Genomic DNA, 10,122 nt, shown 5'->3' on the forward strand with positions numbered 1-10,122 from the left:
ATTTTATTTTTTTAAATTATTAGAATTCAGAATTATTTATTTTTGTTACGGTGAAATATATTTTAACATTTGTTGTTTCATTTCAATACGCATATTTTAAGGTCTTGAAAATTCATTGTCTGTAGTAATTTTTAAAAATTGTTGATCTCAGCAAAGCAATAAAATTTAGTTATCATTTGGACATTTCTATTATTATACCCTTACCCTTCATCTCTCATACTTATTTAAAGGACCCAAAAAAAAAAAAAAAAATCAAATTTATATTATTAAAACCCAAAAATGTATATTCTCTTTTCAACATTGTACCGAATGTCCAATAGCATATTGATACGATGCTCTCTACACCACAAATCTTGCACGTCGACAGCATCTCTCTGGCTTAAGCAAGCTTACATTGGTGGCGAATGGTTAGATGCTACAAGCGGTGCCACAATCGAAGTTCGAAATCCGGCAAATATGCAAGTGATCGGAAATGACTGCAGTCGAAGCGCAAACAGCGATTGATCTCGCAGTAGCTGAAGTTTTGTCCGCAGAACAATTATATATTATGTGTATAATATATCCCGTGAAACTTCTAACTGATTTCTCCACAGAATTGGCACATCTTGACTTCCAAGCACTGCGCTGAATTGGCTAAAATTATCACGGCGGAATATGGAAAACCACTGACCGAGTCACTATCCGAGGCAGCTTATGGTCTATCGTTTGTCGAATGGTTTGCCGAGGAAGCACGACGCATTGATGGCCAACTCATTGCCAGTTCAATGAGCAATCAGGAGCTGCTTGTGCTGCGCGAGCCACTTGTTGTCGCAGCACTTATAACACCATGGAACTTTCCAATGGCCTTGGTTTTACGTAAAGCAGCAGCGGCTTTGGCGACAGGTCTGTATAAGCCGCAGGGCCACCATGAATTTTGAAAAAATTAATGTTAATTTTTAATAATATCGAACATGCTACAGGCTGCACAGTCCTCGTCAAACCTGACGAAAACCATGTCGGGGACACGATAAAAGTGTGGAGATTGGTCCACTCATTAATACAGCACAGTTAAAATGAATTGAGGCATTTATGAAAGACGCACTTTCCAGACATGCAAAGGTAATATGCGGTAGTAAACGGTAGTAAACGGTTGCAAGAAATCGGTGAACTCTTTTACGCACCCACTATCCGATGTGGATAGTACAGCACGTATTTATCGTGAAGAGATCTTCGGCCTAGTTATTACATTGGCGAACTTCGACGCGGAAGACGAAGTTGTAACCAGGGCAAATAGTTCACCGCGTGGGTTAGCGGGGTATTTAGAGTGGCGCGATGACTTGAGGTTTTCATTGTGGGCGTTAATGTAGGATTCGCGTTGCAGGCGGAGGCGCCATTTGGCGGTATCAAAGACGTGAAGGTGGGCATTATGGCATCGATGAATTTACTGAGATAAAGTATATCTGTTTGGGTGTATTGAAGTACGATTGAGTGGGGAGGTAGGTAAAATATGCATGCTGAAAGCGAAGAGAAAAATTAAAACATAAATAATATCTAATAAACAAATATAAATAAATAGTTGACCTTACAATAGAAATTTCGAAACCTAATAAAAAGAGGCATTTAAAATAACAGCTTAAGTAAAAAAAATGTAAAAGAAAAACAAGTAAGGTAGGCCTAAGTTCGGGTGGAACTTAAAAAACAAAAACAGAACAAATGGTTTTTTCCGCAAAATCAATTTATTTTATTCAAAACAGTCTCCTTCTGCTTCAATACAGCTTTATGTACGGTCAAAAAGCATGTCGTACGAGTACTTAAGCTCGTTCGCCGGTATGGCCTCCAGTATGCGGGTGCAAGCCGCCTCTACGTCCGCATAACGCTTTCCTTTCTTGAGCAAATGCATTTTTTCAAAAGGAAGAAGTCGCACGGTGCCATATCAAGTGACTACGGGGAGTCGGTAATGGTTAAAATGTGATTTCTGGTCAAATAATCAGTCACAAGCGTCGATCGATGAGTTGGATTCTGAGCAATTATAGGTTGTCAGTCAATTTGTGCGGAACAAACCGTGCACACACCTTTCGTAACTCCAAATGTTTGGTCAAAATGCGATAAATCGATGTTTTGGAGATGTTCGATTCCATTTCCATGAATTTTAATTATGATTTCGGCTGATTTTTAATGAATTCACGCACAGTTTCGATGGCATTTCCAGTGATCACGCATTTTGATTGGCCCACGTTGATCATTTATGTCCTCACGACCACTTTGAAAACGTTGAAACCACTCGTGCACTCTGTTTCATCAATTGAAACGTTTCGGTAAAAGTTTTACCAATTTCAAAACAAAATTGAATGTTGGCTCTTTGTTCGAAGCTCATCGCCCCATACACAACGTCTTGGGGGCGGCAAAATGGTATTTAAAAACTCCAATTCGGGCAAAAATTCCTGCAAATTGTGTCAAAAGTGTACAAGATATAGGGAGAAAATGGGTTTTTTCTATAGCTTTTAATAAGATGTCTTGTAAAAAAACCCGTATTGTGAGAATTGTGGAACTTCAGAATTAGCGTGGCTTCTAGTTCCTAAATTTTATATACTTATATAATATATAAGTATAAAAAATATATTATATATATAATGTATTTTGTAAAAATTCACTTTTGTTCGAACCACCTCATGAAACTTGTAGGTAGGTAGATAAAGGGGGGCGGCAGAAAATCCTTGGCCCCGGGCGCCCGAAGTTGTACCTGCGCCACTGGCCCACTCTAAGGACATTATTCATGTAAAAATTTATCTCGTTATATTAATTGCTTTTTGATTTGTATACCGGAAAGTGAAATAATCAAAAGTAATTTAAAATTGTGTCATATAGGAAGAGGCGTGGTGGTTGTCCGATTTCGTCCTTTTTCACAATGTGACATACAAATGTAAAAGGATGCCCGAAATCGGTTGGTCAGATCTCGAGATATGGAATTTCATCAAAAAGTGGGCGCTGTCACGCCCATTGCACAATTTTCCCACCAGCTCTCATAAAACTCGCTCATACCATCCCGATGGTAAAATTTAATGTCTTTAGCGTATTTAGTTATTGATTTATCGCGCGAGTTGCGTCGTCAAACGACTCCACCACTTTCAAATCAAAAAAGACAAGTATTTTCTAATTTTTATTCCTCTAAAATGTAAGTTGAATCTTCAGATTCAACTACATACATACATATTAAATTGCAAAATACATAAATAAGGAAATGTTCATAAGCAAGCATTAAATTCCTTTAAAAATGAAATCAAATGCCACTGTTATGTTTATTTAAGATATGCCGGGTCGTTGATGCTGAGGAATGTCAAATCAGCACAACGGCTCCAGGTAAATTTAGCAAATAAGATTTTTATAAAGAATAAAATAATTATTAATAAACTGGATGGCAAGCCGCACAGTACGGTAAATTCGCCGGAGTTTTATTATTCAAACGAAAGATATGTAATTTCCGATAAATTACATATCATATCGTAATTCGCGTTTAGTAGTTTTTAACAGTACAGTTTTAGTGAGAGCAGGATTATGCTCCGATATCATCCATTCTCACACTATAGGTAGAAGTTCTTATAAGATTTGTGGGCGTGGCAGTGATCCGATTACGCCCATCTACGAGCTCGAACTTTTCTTTGTACTAAGGAACCTACATACATAGTTTCATCGAGATATCTCATTTTTTACTCAAGTTACAGCTTGCGCGGCGGACGGACAGACAGAGTGTCAACCGGATTTAAAATTCCTCATCAACCTGATCATTTATATATAGGATATGTAAACCTATATCTATCTCGTTTAGTTTTAGGTGATATATACAACCGTTAGGTCATCAAAATTAGAATATTCTGTAGCAACTGGTTGCAAGAGTATGAATGAATATATTAAAAGAGCAATGTACAAAATTTTGTCTGAAATGATCAGCTTTTACTTTTCGCTGATGGATAGCAGCGCACATAGTTTCTATTGGACTTGACGATTCTGCTCGAACCAAATCTTTGACAATTTCCAAATTTCTACAAAGCTGATCACAAACAGTAAACCATTATAGGCAAATCCGGACTTCCAGACGGCCAATTATCTGCAGTTACGAATTTATGAATATTACTTTTAAGTCATTGCTAACGTGGTTTTTGCCTTATCTGCTGGAGCAAAATCTTTCCATAAGATTCCTCGTTTCGAAGAGAGTACTGCTTAACCTTGGTGATCATATCGAATAAGTTTTGGCAGTTTTTATGACTATGAGCGAAGAGAGAACTACCACTTCTTTCTGTCATCAATTGTAGACTTTTGGAAAAAACGATCATTAGCGTTTTAAATTCTCGAAATATTAAACCTTTTGAGAGGTTCATAAATTTCTCTGCCATCGCTGTATGAATTGTAAATCCTTTAAAATCAGTTATGATAAGATTAAGACAAATGATCGTATAACTTGTATATTATAAGGGGCGATCCAAGTAGAGGTACTTTTCTCAATAGCCTTTTTTGACATATCACGTGTGAGTCATGTCAAGCTGTCATGTTACTTTTGTTCAGTATGTATGGTGTATGGTGGCTTAATAAGTTATCATCCCATTTCGACTCTTCGTATGAAAATTTAAATTTAGTTTTATTATAATTATTTAGAGTTAACGTAACGTTAGTTTAGAGCTAGTTACAACACTTTACGGTTTTCGAAATTCAACTGTCTTGTTATCATGACCTTTCGTAAATAAATAGGTATGTGGCTTTTTATCTTTCTCAATTAGTTTTAGGTGGTACAATCAATCTAAAATATGTTTAAGTTAATCGATGAAAATAAAATTCTATAAAATCAGTTGCAGAGAAAAAGGACTTTTTATATATAGTATAATTAATGAAATAAGTTGTATAGTAATTTAAAATTGAGCACGCAAAATATAGTTGCAAATTTAAACAAGGTGGAATAAAAAAGCTCCAGTATAAATCAATTCATTCCTGTTTGCTAACAACATCTAAGTTGACATTTTTTATAATTAATTTACTAATTTTATATAGTTTTTCTAAAAGCATACAATATATAAATGTGCTTGTATAAATATACTTAACTAAATACATATATTTTTTTTGTTTTCATTTTTACTTTTTATTTAACAATTATTTCATTACGAAATGTATTCTATTTCTGTTTTTTCTTAAGTTCCTGGTGTGCTTTTTTAATTGTTTCTGTTTTTGCTTACTCATCAATCGTAATACATTTTATATATTATACCACTTAGTGACTATCACTATATATTTCTCTTCTAATCTTTTGCGTTTCATTTTCATACAATTCAGTTTTACTCTCAATTCGGAATTTGGTTTCATACTTTCAATACCCAAATTCAGTGTGTTTTGTTTTGGGTTTATATTTCTCAGACAAACTTTTCTACTAGAAATGAAAATTTTTGAGAACGTTTAATAAAAAACATTAAATTTAAGTGTAACAAAAGAGCACAGCAAAGAATAAAGTCAAGATTAATTTTAATGTTTCAAAGAACATTTTATCAATATGTCCTGGGTATTGAGTGATAAAAAGAATAAAAATATAATTTTTAAAACGACCGGTTCGCACGTATGGTATAATCTCTAAATGAGATTATTCAGTTAATGGATAAAACTAACCTTTCCATTAGCTCAACAGACAGCAGATGCATCATATGTTATAAATTAAGATAGTTCTGTCTGAATGTTTTTACATATATTCCGAGTCGACCTCGCTTTTATTCTTGTAGCTTTTATAATCATAAAAGCTAATCAAAAAAACGGAAAAATGGTTTCCTGATTGCAGCATACCTTATCGGACATAGTTTTCTGAAGCTTCCGTTGGTAAGTATTTACTGGGATTAATTTTAAATATCGTTCGAAACGAAATTTTTATCGTCGCAATTTTGTAACCAATCATAAATCATAAAAACCACGCAAAGCTTACCACTATACTTTCTTAAATTTTTTTTCGGACTTTTTCGTTCGTTCGGGATTTTCTTCAATTTTGTTTCATTTTTTATTCTTTTTTATGTTTTTAGTAAGCATAAGTAAACACAATTATATTATCTGATTATAACTAAAACTTATAATTTATTACGTTTAATGAGTAAAACAAAAAAACTTTTCTGTGCGAATAATCTTCGTGTTTCATTTAAGGGGGTATTCTGGTCTAGGATTTTGAAAAAATCGATTCTTTTTTTTGGCATATTTTGAAAGTTTAGACTTTTAAAATTATGACGTTGGAAGGATTTTTCAAAATTCGACTTATTTTCGGAGATAGAGCCGATTTTGTCACGTGGCGTCCGTGTTCACTAGAATTGTCTCATAAACTTTAAACGCGTTTTTCTCGAAACTACTTTTTTTGAGGTGGTTGACATGATATCTCAAGTTCTACTGAACCAATTCCTTTTAAATTTGGTATATATTTTCTTTATGCAATGCTCTTGCTCTTCGTGTCTGCCTTGGATTTCCAAAAATTTTTATTTGAAGTATTTTTAAAAAATTCGAAAAGGTCGAAAAAATACGAGGCAAAAAATTTTTTTTCAAGTTGACGCCATTTTGTTTTTGTTTTTTTTTTTGAAATGGTCAACCCGATAACGACATCCTTACTAATGAAGAATCTTTGTGTTTTTTGAGTTTTAGATCTCTACAAGGGTTGAAACCACGTCAACCAGGACGCACCGTTTTTTTGAAGCCTTCACTCCACCGGCCCGTATCTTCGACGAATTTTGTTTTTTTTTCTTGCAATTTTTTTTTTGTATTATTAAAATGTCAATAAAAAAGCATATAAAAAATGGATAGTAAAAATGTTTTTCATTTTTTTTATCTTAGTTTAAAAATGGCTGAATTCATGCGTCTAGACCAGAATATTCCCTTAAAAAACTAAAATAAAATAAAACATTAATTTCAATTATAGTGTAAATGAAATTAAATTAAAAAACATAGAAAAATAATTTTTTCATCACATGTCAGTCCCTTATATTTCGAGCTTATTTTGTAAAGTTCACTACCTTTCAAATGATTTTGTCTATAGCCGATTGTGCTAGGTTTATAATTTTTAATATTTTTGATAAATAACATTATCTTATTTGTAAATACAAAATTTCTACACCGCAAAAATAAACGCTATAGAACGTTTCTTAAATATAAACAACACTTGAATATTTTAAATGATAAGCTCTGCGTAGCCACAAGTGTATATTATATATTAAAGTGATTTCTTCTCATTCCCTCTCACATTGTGAGATATTTGTCTAAATAGGAGCCAAAGTTATTATCTCTTATTTCATAAAATCTTTGTTGATCATGTCCTTGCGAAATAAGGAGCTTTACGATTTTTCATTTATTTCGAATAAGTGAGCTTCACCGGTAGAAGCGTACCTGACCTAAGCTAATCTAATCAGGGCATAAAATAAATAAAATTCACGACTCTGGTTACAGATATAGAAATATAACAGGTTGCAATAAAATTAATTATACGAGTGTTTTAATATTTTTCGAGAAGATTAATATCATATTCAGACAGGCTGCTACACTTTTGCGCCTAGTGGTTTGCCATGCAACCAATACTCGTACCTCTAGTGTCTGTTCATAAGCGTGACCAGGCCACTCGCCACATGCGACATAAGATCGTCGTGAATAGCGTCAGCATTAAACTGAGACCTAATGTGATCAATATCAGTTTGTCATATGCCAACTCCCTTAGCTCTTGACGTAGGCAAATTTCCGGTGACTCGTCGTGCAACACTAGATCTTCGTAAGAGTGTACGCGATGCAGAAGACCGAGTTGCTCCAAATTCCACTGCCGCGTTAGTTGAACTATCGTCGAGATGTGGGCCACATTTGGACAATTGTCAACACCGTTACATAGCAATATGCAGACCTCTGCGCCAGAACAACGGAAATCACAGCCGCCGTCCTGCAGCTATGACGATGCCAAACTACCATCGGGATTGCGTGGCAAATGTAACAGTTCACTAAAAACTAAACGGAACACATTTTAACGAAATGTTTTACGGACACATGTGATCACCGAATCGCGCATTTTCCAGATTCAACCATAGATCGCGTCGTGCCGCCACTTTCAGTTTCCAAATGCATCGCCGCCATCGCCAATGTTTTCTTATACATACGTTAACACCAATTCATCGTCGGCGACTCAATGCAATTTATGCTGAAGCTGCAAAGAAGATATGGAAAATAAAACATTAGTTGGTAGTAGAATGTTTTTCTTTAAGAAAAGTCTAAATATGTGGCGGTTTCGATTAGGGATAAATACCCAAATATCTTGTCGTGCAGACTAAACTTAAAAGCAAGCAAGGAAGACAGACAGCAATACAAAAACCAAGAAATTAAGCCGCCATTAGAAAAGGTTAATAATTGGCGATACAGCATAATTTTTTATAGGAAGCTTAAATGAAAACTAAACTTAGCGCTATTAAAGAAAGCAGCTACACCACTTTATATCTTTAAAAGGATGGTTGGGCCCAATTCGGTACCAACGAGGCTATGACAAATCAGGCAGGCTTTCTTGGGTAGAATACCCCGAGTTTTCGAAATTTTATAGAATTGTACTTAAATTGTAGAGAAGAGTAGAAAAGAGGCAAGGAGAATAGGGACACACGATACACATATCCATCCGTGTTTGGAATCAATCTATCTAAGCGAGTGCCACCTTTCTACTGAAGTGTCTTCCAAGTTGATATCAAAGGAATTAATAAAAAAAGCCTTATTGTTCTGAAAAGGAGTGTGTGTTTTCAAGTATTATATAACGTTTTAAATAAAATTAATTTAAACATTTTCCCCTAAAGAGATATATTTTTTGTATCGTGCCATAGTTGTCGCACTACCGATAGGGCTGCACTCCTACCTACTCCTACCTCTAATACAATAAAAACGAAATGCAGAAACTGCATTTATCTACCTCAAGTTATGTTCAACGCGTCCTTTTCCACTTGCTATGCATCACCTTGTTACTACGCTTAAAAGTCTTATAAAATGCAATCATTTCGAAATACAAAGCAGAGTCCGAATTGGATAACACTGCAAAAGATAGTAAGCAGGACCACACGTTAAAGGGTTGAGGATGTGGTGTGTGTTGAGGAAGCGGAAAGAGGATTGAGTATAAGAATTTGTAAAAAATGAAATTGCAAACCTGTGACATAAGCATCAGCCCAAATTTATATATATGCATTTATGTAAGGTAACTGTAAGTCGGCAGTTATGTGCAAGGGTATTTTGAGAATATGCAGCAGCGCTGGAGCTCAGTAGGATATGCAGTAGGCATACGACACTTTCTAGGTAGTATTTAGTACTAATCTCCTACTACGAATAAGTCAGGCGCAAGATGTTTGTGGGGCTACTTAACTTAGTTCTCTACACGCCATATTTATGCAGCCTACCCGTAGCAACCGTAAATATTTTGGTTGTGTTGCGAATTGAGTTGACTGACGTGAGTCGTGAAAATAATGTGTAAATTAAATGGCGAGCTGCTGTGGGCGTGCTGCGTGTTGATGTCGAGAATTTCGGTAAATACATATTGTTTAAACCAATACAATTTCCTTAGCGGTACGTGTGGAACTTTTGAAATACGCAAATTTTGTGGCTACTAATTTGAGCATCATGGGATAAATCCAATTTTTTAACATTTTTAACAATAATCCTCTTAGGCGGAACATCGGCATCTTTCGAAATAATTGTTATTGACGGAATTTTATTAACAATATTATTTTTGAGTCTGAATTTGAACAATACTGAGAAAACACGAATGGAATTTTCGAAACAATTGTATGTTGTCATGAAATTTAGATCAAATCGATTAATATATTTTTAAAAGTAATTTTTATTTGCTAGCAAGTTTAAATATGTAACAGCTACGAGTAGGAACGAATGTAATTATAGAAACATTTGTATTTTTCACGAGAATAAGCTTTCGTTGGCATTTCATTTTATTCGCAAAATTAAGTTTTCAATTTCTTATTTTAATTTATAGTAAAATTAAATACTTGGTACATTTACATATGTATGTATGTATGTACTTATGTATATCCTAATTTCTTTATTACAATATCTTTATTTACGAGTGGTTCCAATAAAATCTCGTACAAAGCAGAATACAGAATATTTTTCGTTTGTGTA

General features: G+C 34.4%; 1 pseudogene; it reads left to right on the top strand.

Moving 5' to 3' along the window:
* The first annotated feature begins 279 nt into the window (after positions 1 to 279).
* Positions 280 to 1,467, top strand: LOC120781938 (annotated as a pseudogene).
* Positions 1,468 to 10,122: the final 8,655 nt, after the last annotated feature.

Source organism: Bactrocera tryoni, unplaced genomic scaffold (assembly GCF_016617805.1).
Source record: "Bactrocera tryoni isolate S06 unplaced genomic scaffold, CSIRO_BtryS06_freeze2 scaffold_748, whole genome shotgun sequence".
In the NCBI taxonomy this organism is placed as follows: domain Eukaryota; kingdom Metazoa; phylum Arthropoda; class Insecta; order Diptera; family Tephritidae; genus Bactrocera; species Bactrocera tryoni.